Source organism: Oncorhynchus masou, chromosome 14 (assembly GCF_036934945.1).
Source record: "Oncorhynchus masou masou isolate Uvic2021 chromosome 14, UVic_Omas_1.1, whole genome shotgun sequence".
Lineage (NCBI taxonomy): Eukaryota > Metazoa > Chordata > Actinopteri > Salmoniformes > Salmonidae > Oncorhynchus > Oncorhynchus masou.
In genome coordinates this window covers 27,624,105-27,639,876 of record NC_088225.1, presented here as the reverse complement: position 1 = coordinate 27,639,876, position 15,772 = coordinate 27,624,105, and the positions used below count along the sequence as shown (strand labels likewise).

General features: G+C 46.9%; 1 protein-coding gene across 3 annotated transcripts in view; it reads left to right on the top strand.

Moving 5' to 3' along the window:
- Positions 1-15,772, top strand: part of vasnb (vasorin b) — a 48,978-nt gene that overhangs the window by 15,038 nt on the left and 18,168 nt on the right. For 2 of the 3 annotated variants that reach the window (XM_064987078.1, XM_064987077.1), the window contains exon 2: positions 3,066-3,133. The gene's annotated coding sequence lies outside the window, so the exon portion shown is untranslated. Of the gene's footprint in view, positions 1-2,611; positions 2,928-3,065; positions 3,134-15,772 lie in introns of those variants that run through there. The other variant, XM_064987079.1, reaches the window with a different exon arrangement.

The window sequence follows — 15,772 nt, the reverse complement described above, 5'->3', positions numbered from 1 at the left end:
TTCAAATACTATTCAAAATCGTTCAAATACTTTGAGCATTTGCTTTAGCTTGCCTGGAGGGCCAGGTGGGCGGGGTTTAGCTTGCCTGGAAGGCCAGGTGGGCGGGGTTTAGCTTGCCTGGAGGGCCAGGTGGGCGGGGTTTAGCTTGCCTGGAGGGCCAGGTGGGTGGGGTTTAGCTTGCCTGGAGGGCCAGGTGGGCGGGGTTTAGCTTGCCTGGAGGGCCATGTGGGCGGGGTTTAGCTTGCCTGGAGGGCCAGGTGGGCGGGGTTTGCAGTTTGTCATTTCAATACTTTTCTATTGGTTTCATTCCAATAGGCAAGATAAGTCAAAACACAGATACAGTATTTTAAATGATTTCAAATCGTATTTGAACCCAGGTCTGATGGAGAATAACACAAACACAGGGTTTGTGATGAACTCATGAAGAGGACATAGAGTTTGTCTCTAAGCAATTACGTTAGAAGTCAACATGAAAAGACAGACACACACAAACAGGCTGCCCTTCCATCAGCGCTGTCGCCCGAGGAGCGTTATGATGAAAAAGTGTTATTGGAGCTGTTGTGTACTTTTGATGCTGACAGCAATGTTGTTGTCAACAGTCAGTCTCTGGCGTCACACACACACAGCCCGATACGATCAGCTGAGACGGTATAGTGTGTGTGTTACTTGCGAGTGGCTGACACACAGGTACACTCATTAATTACACAAACAGGTTTATAACGCCGTTCTGTCAGTGTCACTTTACTGGTTTGGCTTTGGGAGAGTATCAAACATCTGTATGAATTATAGTTACACTGTGTACTTTGAGAGGCTCACAGTAATATGTGTCAGGCAGGGGGTCAAACCTACAGTTATTCAAAATCACACATCAGTAAAGTCACACATCAGCAGTCACTGCACAGCCATCTAAATACATAGGTTATAACCTGGTTCACACAGAACCCTGTAAAGAACACACACATTGAACCACAGACAGAGACAGCAGCTCTGTTAACACACACATATGTGGCACTTCCTTAACCTTGGTCTTCTGATGCTACAGGTGCAGTATGTGATTAGAGCCTAAGTACTGTCGCTGTGTTAAACTACTGTCTTACTATGATACCCTGCCTTCACTCACTAAGTACTGTCGCTGTGTTAAACTACTGTCTTACTATGATACCCTGCCTTCACTCACTAAGTACTGTCGCTGTGTTAAACTACTGTCTTACTATGATACCCTGCCTTCACTCACTAAGTACTGTCGCTGTGTTAAACTACTAAGTACTGCCTTCACTCACTAGCTGCTGTGTTAAACTACTGTCCTACCATGATACCCTGCCTTCACTCACTAAGTCTACTGTCCTACTATGATACCCTGCCTTTCACTAAGTACTGTCCTACCTATGATACCCTGCCTTCACTCACTAAGTACTGTCGCTGTGTTAAACTACTGTCTACTATGATACCCTGCCTTCACTCACTAAGTACTGTAGCTGTGTTAAACTACTGTCCTACCATGATACCCTGCCTTCACTCACTAAGTACTGTAGCTGTGTTAAACTACTGTCCTACCATGATACCCTGCCTTCACTCACTAAGTACTGTAGCTGTGTTAAACTACTGTCCTACCATGATACCCTGCCTTCACTCACTAAAAGTACTGCCTTCACTCACTAAGCTGTGCTGTGTTAAACTACTGTCCTACCATGATACCCTGCCTTCACTCACTAAGTACTGTAGCTGTGTTAAACTACTGTTAACTCACTAAGTACTGTAGCTGTGTTAAACTACTACCATGATACCCTGCACTAAGTACTGTAGCTGTGTTAAACTACTGTCCTACCATGATACCCTGCCTTCACTCACTAAGTACTGTAGCTGTGTTAAACTACTGTCCTACCATGATACCCTGCCTTCACTCACTAAGTACTGTAGCTGTGTTAAACTACTGTCCTACCATGATACCCTGCCTTCACTCACTAAGTACTGTAGCTGTGTTAAACTACTGTCCTACCATGATACCCTGCCTTCACTCACTAAGTACTGTAGCTGTGTTAAACTACTGTCCTACCATGATACCCTGCACAGTCTGTGTTAAACACACCAACATACTCGTAGAGTCAAAAACATACACTGTAATGCCGGTTTATGCACATGTCACCACACGGCCTGATACGATGGCCAGTAGTTCAGGGAGCTGACAGACAGAAGACAGCCTGCCTTCTTGCTCTCCTTTTCCTCCCTCCCTCACTTCCTCTGTCATTCTATCGTTGTCTGGTTCGGTCGTTCATCCTCTAGCTCCCCGTGCCAGAACGCCTCATACGCCACACGGCCTGCTGCCGCTCAGCACGCTCCCTACCTCCCTCCTCGCACCCCTCCCATACGGCGCTGGAATGCAGCATGTTAAAACAACACCACTTCCTGTTCAGCTTGTGGAGTGATGTGGAGAGCAGGACTGGAGCTGGGAGGGAAGGAGATGGGGGTTGTTGTGGGGTGGTGTGGAGAGCAGGACTGGAGCTGGGAGGGAAGGAGATGGGGGTTGTTGTGGGGTGGTGTGGAGAGCAGGACTGGAGCTGGGAGGGAAGGAGATGGGAGGGGGGTTGTTGTGGGGTGGTGTGGAGAGCAGGACTGGAGCTGGGAGGGAAGGAGATGGGGGTTGTTGTGGGGTGGTGTGGAGAGCAGGACTGGAGCTGGGAGGGAAGGAGATGGGGGTTGTTGTGGGGTGGTGTGGAGAGCAGGACTGGAGCTGGGAGGGAAGGAGATGGGGGTTGTTGTGGGGTGGTGTGGAGAGCAGGACTGGAGCTGGGAGGGAAGGAGATGGGGGTTGTTGTGGGGTGGTGTGGAGAGCAGGACTGGAGCTGGGAGGGAAGGAGATGGGGGTTGTTGTGGGGTGGTGTGGAGAAAAAAGGTCTGGTCAACCATAACTAAAACAATCCCCAAAAGAGGTGAGTTAAACTACTGTACCTACCTTAACTACAAGAGCTAGTCTGTGGGTTCTGACCACACCTCAACGGTCAAGATGATTGGTCAGTCACAAATACAGTGTGTGTGTTAATGTGTTTGTTCTGTTGTGTTGTCTACAGATAGAGGGGACACCACCACCGCCCCAGTCAAAGTGAAGTGAAACAGGAGGAGGCATCTTGTTGAGTGGGTAAGTTAAGGGTTAATTGTTTGACCGTCCATTTCACTCCTCTTCAATGTTTATATGACAGAGTAGTTAAGTTGCTGTACTACCAGAAATACAACTACTAACACTTCCATATGAAACAAGATAATACAAGTTTGTCAACAGACAGGTTTTTAGTTTACTCCAGAAGTATCATAGGGTAACATTTTTGGCGCATTTCTGAATGAGGAAACATCCTGTTGAATGATTGCATTCAAAGTTTCCAGAAAGCACACTTGGCTGTTGATAGTGTTAACCTCAACACATTCCTTCCTCATGAGTCCTCTTCACACTTGACTGAGTCCCTCAATGAGAAGTTGTCTATCTACCTACAACAAGGACTGAGAGCACACACATGCTATTTACTGAGCAGAGAGAGCTGTTGAGGAAGTATGGAGGGTGTGTGTGGGGGCAGGGGAGGCTTTTTCAATCACTGGTGATAATTGCCCCTCTCCACCCCCCTGGGCCGGTCCATTATAGATGGAGGGGGAGTGTGTCTGATCCAGCTGGGATGGTCTATTATGTGAGGCAGGGGGAGTGTGTCTGGGTCAAGCTGTGGTCTGGTCCAGCAGTCAGGCCCTGGGGCAGCGGGGGCTGTTGTTAAGGTCTGACAGGGACTGTGCAGGCTTGGAAAGTGTGCTTTTCCCCCCCCCCTCTCCTTTCTGACCCAGAACACAGCCCACTGCTCAAGGCCTGTGGGGTCTAGAATCATTAGTACACTCACTAATTGCCTTACAACCACCTCTACCTTTCCCTCCTCCCCACTCCTCAAACCTCAGAGAGAGACAGAGAGAGACAGAGTTGAAATGAGCGATACAGAGTGAGGCATGCAGTAAGTAATTGCACACGGACACACACACGGACACACACATTAGCCCCACTCTGGAGAGCAGACTTGTGGACAGACAAACACACACATGTACTGCAGGCAGACAGACAGGCAGGCAGACAGACAGACAGGCAAGCAGACAGACAGGCAGTGAGGCAGGAGGTCACTGTGTGCTGTAATTTGAGGCAGTGCGTTGGAGCTTTGGTGTTAAAACGACAGGATTAAGGTAGAAGCAGCCAGAAGACTATGTGTTGACACAAACCCTCTCTCACTAGATAGGGTATTATTTACCGCCCAGCAGCGTTCCAACCAGACACACATTCCGGAACTAGAAGAAGTGTGTCTGTATGTGTGTGTCTCCCAACCAGGGAGGGTCTGAAAAGGTCTCTGAAGTGTCAACGTAGGGGGCCATGACAGGGCTGAGATCATAGAGACTAGGGAGGGTCTGAAAAGGTCTCTGAAGTGTCAACGTAGGGGGTCATGACAGGGCTGAGATCATAGAGACTAGGGAGGGTCTGAAAAGGTCTCTGAAGTGTCAACGTAGGGGGCCATGACAGGGGGCTGAGATCATAGAGACTAGGGAGGGTCTGAAAAGGTCTCTGAAGTGTCAACGTAGGGGGCCATGACAGGGCTGAGATCATAGAGACTAGGGAGGGTCTGAAAAGGTCTCTGAGTGATAGGGGGCCATGACAGAGACATAGAGACTAGGGAGGGTCTGAAAAGGTCTCTGAAGTGTCAACGTAGGGGGCCATGACAGGGCTGAGATCATAGAGACTAGGGAGGGTCTGAAAAGGTCTCTGAAAAAGGGGGCCATGACAGGGCTGAGATCATAGAGACTAGGGAGGGTCTGAAAAGGTCTCTGAAGTGTCAGCGTAGGGGGCCATGAAGTGATCATAGAGACTAGGGAGGGTCTGAAAAGGTCTCTGAAGTGTCCAGGGGGCCATGACAGGGCTGAGATCATAGAGACTAGGGAGGGTCTGGGAGTGTCAACGTAGGGGGGGCTCATAGAGACTGAGGGAGGGTCTGAAAAGGTCTCTGAAGTGTCAACGTAGGGGGCCATGACAGGGCTGAGATCATAGAGACTAGGGAGGGTCTGAAAAGGTCTCTGAAGTGAAGTGTCATCATAGAGACTAGGGAGGGTCTGAAAAGGTCTCTGAAGTGTCACGAGGGGGCCAGACAGGGCTGAGATCATAGAGACTAGGGAGGGTCTGAAAAGGTCTCTGAAGTGTCAACGTAGGGGGCCATGACAGGGCTGAGATCATAGAGACTAGGGAGGGTCTGAAAAGGTCTCTGAAGTGTCAACGTAGGGGGTCATGACAGGGCTGAGATCATAGAGACTAGGGAGGGTCTGTCTGCTCCGTCACTGAGGACATGTCACTGCTCCTGGACGGTCTGACAGAGGCCCCTCTATAGGCTGTACAGAGTGACAACCAACACAATCACGGTGTCTGGAAGACTCCGTCCAGAAACACCTGGACACTGTGTGAAGGGACGTGTCGTTCTCCTCTCTGGGGGTTTACAATATGAAGCAGGAGTGATGTACCATGGTGTCTCTCTCTCTACTGAGCATTAACAACAAGACAGTGGGACTAACCCGTAGAACACATGTGGATTCCATCTGTGGGCAAACACACACGCAGAGATCTCCCAAAACCTCACCAAGGGCCCCGTCTCTCACCTCTCCCGATGGGGGGCACGAGGAGGCTCGGGGGGAATAGCTCTCAAATTGAATTCAGTGGTGTGTTGTTTAAAGTGGAGCGCCATGTGCAACACATGACCAGGCAGTGGTGTGTGTTGGCGCTCCAGTCTCCGCAGGCAGATCTCTCTCTCTCTCATATGGTTGTTTTCTTGAGGAATCTCTCCCATATCTAACCCAGAGAGCACAGCACACCTGTTGCACGTTAATTGCAGTGTTCCAGGGTCACAGTGATATAACCTTGTTGAAAGATCTCTCAGCTACAGAGTAGAGGCAGCACCGGCAGAAGCAGGCAGCAGTGAGCTCAGGAGGCAGGCGAGGCCACCCCGGGACAAGCCAAGCTGACAGGGGGACGTTAGAGGCGGTTGGTTGAGCTATGAGGCCCTGGCAAGTGACCAACACAGCGAGATGTCTTCTCACAATGCATTCTTTTGTGACAGTTTAAATCAGCCAAAGAGATCTTCTTGTCATAATTTATCTGTGTGTGTGTGTGTGTGTGTGTGTGTGTGTGTGTGTGTGTGTGTGTGTATGCATGTGTTTTATGGGATAAAGCCCCAAGGCTAGAATGGCTTAAAATCACAGACAGTAATTTCTACAGTACAGTAAACTACAGACCTGTAAAACAGGTAGATAGGTCTGTAAACAGGCTTATTGTCAAAGAATGAGGAAAGAAAGTGGAAATGTATAGATGTGAGAACCCTACACTGTCCTCTCCTGACACAATGACACAGACACACTACTGTCTACAACCCAAATCCCTCTCTCAGCCTCCAGATCAGACTACATACACCATGTGACGTCACTCAGATCCTAGAGAGACGTGGAGAGAGAGGTGATTAGATTCAGATGACTGATGTAGTCATTGTCACCACCTGGACCTACATAACTCACATCAACGTTTTTTAGTCACATACACATGTGCCTCTACTCCACAGATTGATAAGACACAGTGACAATTAAGTTGGCAACAACAACTAATTCCATTTGCAATAGCGACACCAAAAGTTGTGGTTACTCAAGCACTAACACTCTTGATTCAAGGAATCATCTCATCAAGGCTTTCATTACGAGCACTAACACACTTGATTCAACGAATCATCTCATCAAGGCTTTCATTACGAGCACTAACACACTTGATTCAACGAATCATCTCATCAAGGCTTTCATTACGAGCACTAACACACTTGATTCAAGGAATCATCTCATCAAGGCTTTCATTACGAGCACTAACACACTTGATTCAAGGAATCATCTCATCAAGGCTTTCATTACGAGCACTAACACACTTGATTCAACGAATCATCTCATCAAGGCTTTCATTACGAGCACTAACACACTTGATTCAAGGAATCATCTCATCAAGGCTTTCACTTGATTGAATCATCTCATCAAGGCTTTCATTACGATCACTAACACACTTGATTCAACGAATCATCTCATCAAGGCTTTCATTACGAGCACTAACACACTTGATTCAAGGAATCATCTCATCAAGGCTTTCATTACGAGCACTAACACACTTGATTCAACGAATCATCAAGGCTTTCATTACTTGAATCAGGTGTGTTAGTGCTAGGGCCTCCCTATGGGTCCTATGGGTCCCCAGGACCAGGATTGGAAAACACTGACCTAGAGAAACTCTACAGATTGATCTAAATTGGAAACAGTGACGACAAGTTTAATAAATGATCTTGTAAATCCCCAGGCCGACAGCCAAGTGACTAAACAATGTACTGCTACTGTCATCCTCACAGTGACACTGTCACCATTGTGTCCCTAGTGTCACACATTGTCCCATCTCTGGCATCTGTGGCATTCTTTACTGTCATAGACCTCCTACAGAACAACAGTGACCTTTCTGTTAAAACAACTTCAAGACAAGAACCAGAACAGCAGCAGCATCTCCAGCTGATTGACACAAATCCCTTCAGTGTTCTATGAAGGAGGTGTACTGTGACGTTTATCCTTCAAGTCAATTTAACGTCATTGTCCCCTGGAGGAAAATACATACTGGCTTTCTGTCCCTACCTCGCCCCTACCTGCTACGACACGGCTCATTGGTAGAGAGAGACATGTACGTACGTGTGTGTGTGTTTTTGAGAGAGAGAGAGAGAGTTGGTTCCCTTCCTGCGTGGATGTTTGACCTGTCTATACCTCTACAACCACCCTGACAGCCACTAGACACAGAGGGAGGAGAGGTTAGTGGTGTCCTGAAGAACACCTTCAGAAGAAACAGATGGGGAGAGAAAATAGGGCAACGGGGGATGAACAGGTGAGAACACAGATGTGCTATGAGGCTGAGGATGCTTCATACATGTGTGTCTCAGTGTATGTTGATGGGGTGTGTGAGACTGTGTACTTCAGACAGCCTGACCAGGTGCCATGTCCACTGACTTTCACATTAGTCACGTATCACATCAGCTGGAACGTAGAGAGTCCGTCATCGGATCACTATCAACTCTCTGGAGATCCTGATTTCTCCTCAGCCTCTATATCTGTTAACATTTGAGGTCAATTTACAGACCTGTTTTACATTTTTGGTGACGTGGTGGTGAAAGAATGCTACTGCTTGTTACCTGCTGCTCCTAGATTAACTGCAGGTGCATTATGAGACGTGTGTGTGTGTGTGTGTGTGTGTGTGTGCTATGGCGGAGGCTGCGGTGACAGAAATGTGGTTGGTACACTGCAGGGTAAATCCTCTCTGGAGACATGGGGTGACAGAGGTATTTGGTAGGAGGTGACATGTCAGGGCGGGGGACAGTGGCACGTGTAGCCAGAGGGAAGGACAACCAGACAGAGGGACACGGTGACAGAACCACTCAGAGAGTGTGTGTTTGTTTATCCGTCTGTCTGTCCGCCCACGGACTGCATGTGTCACAAACCCTTAGCTTTTGTTGACTCGACCTTTGTTTCCGACAGTCGACGTTCAGGGTTCAGAGGGAGAAGGTGTGACCAGACATATTCAGTCATAGGTACCTTCAATCCACATTTGACTGTTGAACAGAGGGACAAGGGTAGGGCTGAATGTAAACATACATGTACATCTTCAGTATCTGAATATGCTGATTCTTAAAAAATACACATGGCTCTATTTGACCAGGAGAGAAATCTTGAAGTTCAGACCCTCTTTTTCTAGATACACCGGGCAACAGGGTCCCAAAAAATAAATACTATTCTCTACTAAGAGAGAGAAAGCAGAATTAGGAGTCAGGTAAATCCCTGATCAAAACTATGTTTGATCTCCTGGATAGCCTTTGAAGTTGAAAATAAGTTGAACTTAAGTCAAGATAAATAGTTCATCATAGCAGTAATATCAGGGGGTGATGATGAATCAGTGTTTCATTCAAAGACATGTAACAATAAACTAGAGGTAAATACAGGATGATGAAAACAAGGTATGGAGGGAGGGAGAGAGAGAGATTGGAGTGTGCACATCACACCTGCCTTGTGTGTCAGCACACGGCCACGGAACAGGTTGAGCTGCCTCTAACTAATCCCTGACGCACACACACATGCACGCACACACACACACACACACACACACACACACACACTCAAACACACACATCATGAAGACAAGTACACACCATCCTCTGACACTCACACCCGGCAAACACACACACGCACAAAACACATACTCACTGACACCAGAAGAATGTACACCTGCTGGTTTGCATTATTGAAAACCGACAACGGACAAGTGCTTTCCCTGTACCCATACACTTACAGCCTCTTCATTAGAGTTATTAGTTCTATTATATGATCAAATCAAAGTGTGATGGTCACGTACACACTTTAGCAGATGTTATAGCGGGTGCAGTGAAATGCTTATGTTACTAGTTCCTAACAATGTAGTAAAATGTAGTAAAAGTCAACAAGTACACAAATGATGCCCCAAAAACATTTGACAAATCTTGAAACGTCAGAACGAATCTAATTAACCCAAATAGCATTGTAACAGTAATTCACATCTACACAGGATGAATTTACACGAGATATACTCAGAATGATATGTACAGCAGTAAATATATTAGAGTGAGATATATCAATAACCCAGTATTTAAATAAATACACCGTGTGTATAAACAGTGTAACTAAAATGCAATGTAGAAATATTAGAATGAGCTATGTGAAGAATACAGTATTTAAATGCACAGTACAAAACCCCATTAAAAAATGGATAGAATTGTAGAAATGTTGCAAAATATAAATACATATGGACAGTATGTGAATGGTGTGTCTAGACAGTATGTGAATGGTGTGTATAGACAGTATGTGAATGGTGTGTATAGACAGTATGTGAATGGTGTGTATAGACAGTATGTGAATGGTGTGTATAGACAGTATGTGAATGGTGTATATAGACAGTATGTGAATGGTGTGTATGTTCAGTATGTGAATGGTGTGTATAGATAGTATGGACAGTATGTGAATGGTGTGTATAGACAGTATGTGAATGGTGTGTATAGATAGTATGGACAGTATGTGAATGGTGTGTATGACAATGTGAATGGTGTGTATAGATAGTATGGACAGTATGTGAATGGTGTGTATGGACAGTATGGACAGTATGTGAATGGTGTGTATAGACAGTATGGACAGTATGTGAATGGTGTGTATAGACAGTATGTGAATGGTGTGTATAGATAGTATGGACAGTATGTGAATGGTGTGTATAGACAGTATGTGAATGGTGTGTATAGATAGTATGTGAATGGTGTGTATAGATAGTATGGACAGTATGTGAATGGTGTGTATAGACAGTATGGACAGTATGTGAATGGTGTGTATAGACAGTATGTGAATGGTGTGTATAGACAGTATGTGAATGGTGTGTATAGATACAGTATGTGAATGGTGTGTATAGATAGTATGTGACAGTATGTGACAGTATGTGAATGGTGTGTATAGACAGTATGTGAATGGTGTGTATAGATAGTATGGACAGTATGTGAATGGTGTGTATAGACAGTATGACAGTATGTGAATGGTGTGTATAGACAGTATGGACAGTATGTGAATGGTGTGTATAGACAGTATGTGAATGGTGTGTATAGACAGTATGTGAATGGTGTGTATAGACAGTATGTGAATGGTGTGTATAGACAGTATGGACAGTATGTGAATGGTGTGTATAGACAGTATAGACAGTATGTGAATGGTGTGTATAGACATAGTATGGAACAGTATGTAATGGACAGTATGTGAATGTATAGACAGTATGTGAATGGTGTGTATAGACAGTATGACTGTTGTTTCCCCTCAGTCCTTCCCATTTACAGCAGTACTTGCTGCTAACCCCAGCCTCCTGCTAACCCCAGCCTCCTGCTAACCCCAGCCTCCTGCATCCCAGCCTCCTGCTAACCCCAGCCTCCTGCTAACCCCAGCCTCCTGCATCCCAGCCTCCTGCACCCCAGCCTCCTGCTAAAGCCAAGCCTCCTGCTAACACCAGCCTCCTGCTAACCCCAGCCTCCTGCTAACCCCAGCCTCCTGCTAACCCCAGCCTCCTGCTAACCCCAGCCTCCTGCTAACCCCAGCCTCCTGCTAACCCCAGCCTCCTGCTAACCCCAGCCTCCTGCATAACCCCAGCCTCCTGCTAACCCCAGCCTCCTGCTAACCCCAGCCTCCTGCTAACCCCAACCCCAGCCTCCTGCTAACCCCAGCCTCCTGCTAACCCCAGCCTCCTGCATCCCAGCCTCCTGCATCCCAGCCTCCTGCATCCCAGCCTCCTGCACCCCAGCCTCCTGCACCCCAGCCTCCTGCATCCCAGCCTCCTGCATCCCAGCCCAGGTCAGACTGCACAGCCGTATAGTATTGGCCCTTGTGGACAAATATCTCCTTCATGACATGAAGACTATAGAGTTCAGGGTTCAGCTGAACACTGTGGCACCTTCCTGCTCCCTACCACCTCAAAAGGAAGAGCCATCAGTGAGAGAGAGCGAGAGAGGAATAAAAAGGAAGAGAGAGAGAAAAAGGGAGAGAGGGGGAGAGAAAGAGTTCTCCCACAGAGAGGCGTCTACGTCGGTTTGCCTTTTTACGCCACATTGGCATGTGACAGATGGTGCTCAGGTCAAGCAGAGTGGTCTCCAAGGCTTGGGGTCAGCGTGCATGGGTCAGTTAGTAAAGAGGCCAGGGGGCTAGTCGCTGTTTAAAGCTGACTGACCTGGGAACAGGAGCAAAGCCTTCTAGGACCAGAGCCGGTCTCTGAAGAATAGTCACAATCTAAATCAGATCCAGAGTCAGAAAACCAAGTGTATCAGTTGTAATTTGAGCACAGAGAGGCTAGTGTTTTACTTTATAGTAGCTGTCCCTAACTGACCTCAGACCTGCGTGTTAGCATTCTAATCTAATTGTGTTCATTATCTAGTAATTCTATTTCTATGTCCCTGATTGACATACAGTGTATGACTGGAGCTGGACAGTGTTGTACATTTGAGTCATTTAGCAGACACTCTTATCCAGAGCCACTTACAGTAGTAAGTTCATACATTTGATCCCCCGTGGGAACCGAACCCACAACCCTGGCGTGGCAAGCACCATGCTCTACCAACTGAGCTACAGGGGACTCCATAACCAGAGACAGTCTCTATCTGAAGAATAGTCTCAGTTTAAATGTGATCTAGAATCAGATCAGGAACCCAGTTTTCTGTCAGGAGACAGAGACAGGTGTTGGGGTATGGGATCAAACGTTGGTTCAAAACCCATCACAAAGGAAAGGAGCATACAGACCCATCCATTGTTCTGGTCTCTGCACACTTTGTATGAATGAGATATTTCTGTATGGTAAAGATCAGACGCCTAATGGGCGAGTCTCTCACCACGTGTCTGTATAAAGAGCTGTGATTGGATAATCAGCCAATTGACCACAGGGATGGTAGGTGTGTAACAGAGGGCTGCTTTGTGTCCATGTGAGTGGGTTGTGACCTCACTGATTTTATTAGTCAGAAAGTTCAAGGGTCACAGGGCTGGGTCACCTCATCAGTGCTGACTGAGGGAGGCAACGGCAGCCTTGTGTCAATACCTATACGATCTGCAAGGAGCAAGACAGAGAGTTAGTGTGTGTGTGAATCTCATCCAAGGGGATCTTGTCGGGCATCTAGAATCCCTTCCTCTGCAGTATGTTTAGAGAAAGAAAGGAGAGGAAATAGACAACTTTTCCTTTAGGATTTAAACTGAACCTCAGACCTTGAAGCTCAGAGGCGGTATAGACATCTGCTAACACAGACTATTGTCTGGCCTGGCCATCGTCTGCCTCTCTTCTCCTCTCCCGGCCTCGCTCCCTGGGAATGTAGCAGCCAAGGCAGCTCTGAAGCGCGGAGGATTTAACCTGGGTGGCATGAGTTGTACATACACACTTTGGAGGTTTTGGGCTTGGAAATGCCCTGGAGGAGTGCAGAAAGTGCACCTGTTGTGGCGGTGGGGCCAGTAGGTGGGCAGGAGGCTCAGAGGGGTGTGTGTGTTTCTGTCTCTGCATGTGTGCGTGCGATGGGTGTGTGCCTGTGTCAAACAGGCCCTGTTATCTGTCCTGTCTTGGTGGAGGGTTACACAAAGGACACAGTCGCTTTAGCAGCAGTGGAAACAGCCAATCTGACTCAGACCCCTGACCCCTAGGAATAGTAATATGGCTCATTGCTCTTAAGTCTTTGTTTTCCTGGCAGGTGATGGTTATCTAATGAGATGTATTAGTTCGGCCAGGGCTTCCCAAACATCTCCTCAAGCACCCCTAGCCATTCCATCTATGTCATGAGTTTCAGTATAAGCACATCTGATTGGTCAACCAATCACCAAGCACTTCATTAGTTGATTCAGGTGTGCTAGTTCTTCGAATACATCCAATCAGTGGAAATGTCGAGGGTTTAGGAAACCCTTCATTAGGAAGAAGAGATGAGTGGCTATGAAAGGTTTCACCAACTGCAATGCTATGAGGAGCAATTGCAGAAACCAATAATTTGCATATGCTCTCTCAACCATTGTGTGTTCATTGGTGTGCAGCCATCTCTGGTGGTGCTGGTAACCAGTGTTTACTGGTGTGTAGCCATCTCTGGTGGTGCTGGTAACCAGTGTTTACTGGTGTGCAGCCATCTCTGGTGGTGCTGGTACCCAGTGTTTACTGGTGTGTAGCCATCTCTGGTGGTGCTGGTAACCAGTGTTTACTGGTGTGCAGCCATCTCTGGTGGTGCTGGTAACCAGTGTTTACTGGTGTGCAGCCATCTCTGGTGGTGCTGGTACCCAGTGTTTACTGGTGTGTAGCCATCTCTGGTGGTGCTGGTAACCAGTGTTTACTGGTGTGTAGCCATCTCTGGTGGTGCTGGTAACCAGTGTTTACTGGTGTGGAGCCATCTCTGGTGGTGCTGGTAACCAGTGTTTACTGGTGTGTAGCCATCTCTGGTGGTGCTGGTACCCAGTGTTTACTGGTGGAGCCATCTCTGGTGGTGCTGTAACCAGTGTTTACTGGTGTGTAGCCATCTCTGGTGGTGCTGGTAACCAGTGTTTACTGGTGTGGAGCCATCTCTGGTGGTGCTGGTAACCAGTGTTTACTGGCGAGCCAGAGATTAACCCAGTTAGGGAGTCTGAAGAAACACACAATGCTGAGTGCCTAGGGAGAGAGATAGTAGGCTGAGTTACAAGGGAGAGAGATAGTATGCTGAGTTCCTAGGGAGAGAGATAGTATGCTGAGTTACTAGGGAGAGAGATAGTATGCTGAGTTACTAGGGAGAGAGATAGTATGCTGAGTTACTAGGGAGAGAGATAGTATGCTGAGTTACTAGGGAGAGAGATAGTATGCTGAGTTACTAGGGAGAGAGATAGTAGGCTGAGTTACTAGGGAGAGAGATAGTATGCTGAGTTACTAGGGAGAGAGATAGTATGCTGAGTTACTAGGGAGAGAGATAGTATGCTGAGTTACTAGGGAGAGAGATAGTATGCTGAGTTACTAGGGAGAGAGATAGTATGCTGAGTTACTAGGGAGAGAGATAGTATGCTGAGTTACTAGGGAGAGAGATAGTATGCTGAGTTACTAGGGAGAGAGATAGTATGCTGAGTTACTAGGGAGAGAGATAGTATGCTGAGTTACTAGGGAGAGAGATAGTATGCTGAGTTACTAGGGAGAGAGATAGTATGCTGAGTTACTAGGGAGAGAGATAGTAGGCTGAGTTACTAGGAGAGAGATAGTATGCTGAGTTACTAGGAAGAGAGATAGCTATGCTGAGTCATTTTATGCTGGGACCTTGTCTTTTAATGGAACAATGCTAGTAGTCTAGAGCATTAATAACAGTCTGAGTTACTACAGAGCCAGAGATCAGTCCTAGGGTATGTTCCCCTTGTTAGATTCACTACAGCAGTGCAGCATCCCACTAGCATTGGGTTCAAGCAGTTTCTATGGATTTACTGCAGTGTACAGCACTAGGGACGTGTATACATAACAATCATAAAAGATCACCTCAGCAGGATGGGAACACTGGTGTGGAGGTCTATCTGCCCCCTGGACCCCCTCCTCTTACCCCCAGATAGCTGCTGTCCTGTGAGATGAAACAGGAGGCACCACCCATCCTAACTCCACTGACAGCTGGACCCTGTTACCCACAATAGTAGGGTCATGCTGCCATCCCATAAACCAGGGTAGACAGGTCAGAGTGCAGCAGATGATGAATGGGTAAAAGGAGGAAAGGGGATTATTGAGAGAAAATGGAGGGAAGAAAAGAGGAGAGTTCTGGGGGAGTTTCTGAATTACTCGAAGACACTAAACACACTTATTGTTGATTCCCCCGGATAGTTTGGTAAACTGAAATCCACCTTTATGCTGAGTTGAAAACTAGGGAGAAGATACAGCCAATGAAAACATGTAGCGAGGCTGAAGTTACTAGGAGTTAGTGAGATACAGCCAATGAAAACTGAGTTACTAGGGAGAGAGATAGTATGCTGAGTTACTAGGGAGAGAGATAGTATGCTGAGTTACTAGGTTAGTGAAGATAGTCAATGAAAACTGAGGTTAGTAGGGAGAGAGGTTAGTAGTATACAGTCTGAGTTAGTGAAGTATACAGGAAAACATGGAGCTAGGTTAGTGAAGTATACAGTCAATGAAAACATGTAGCTAGGTTAG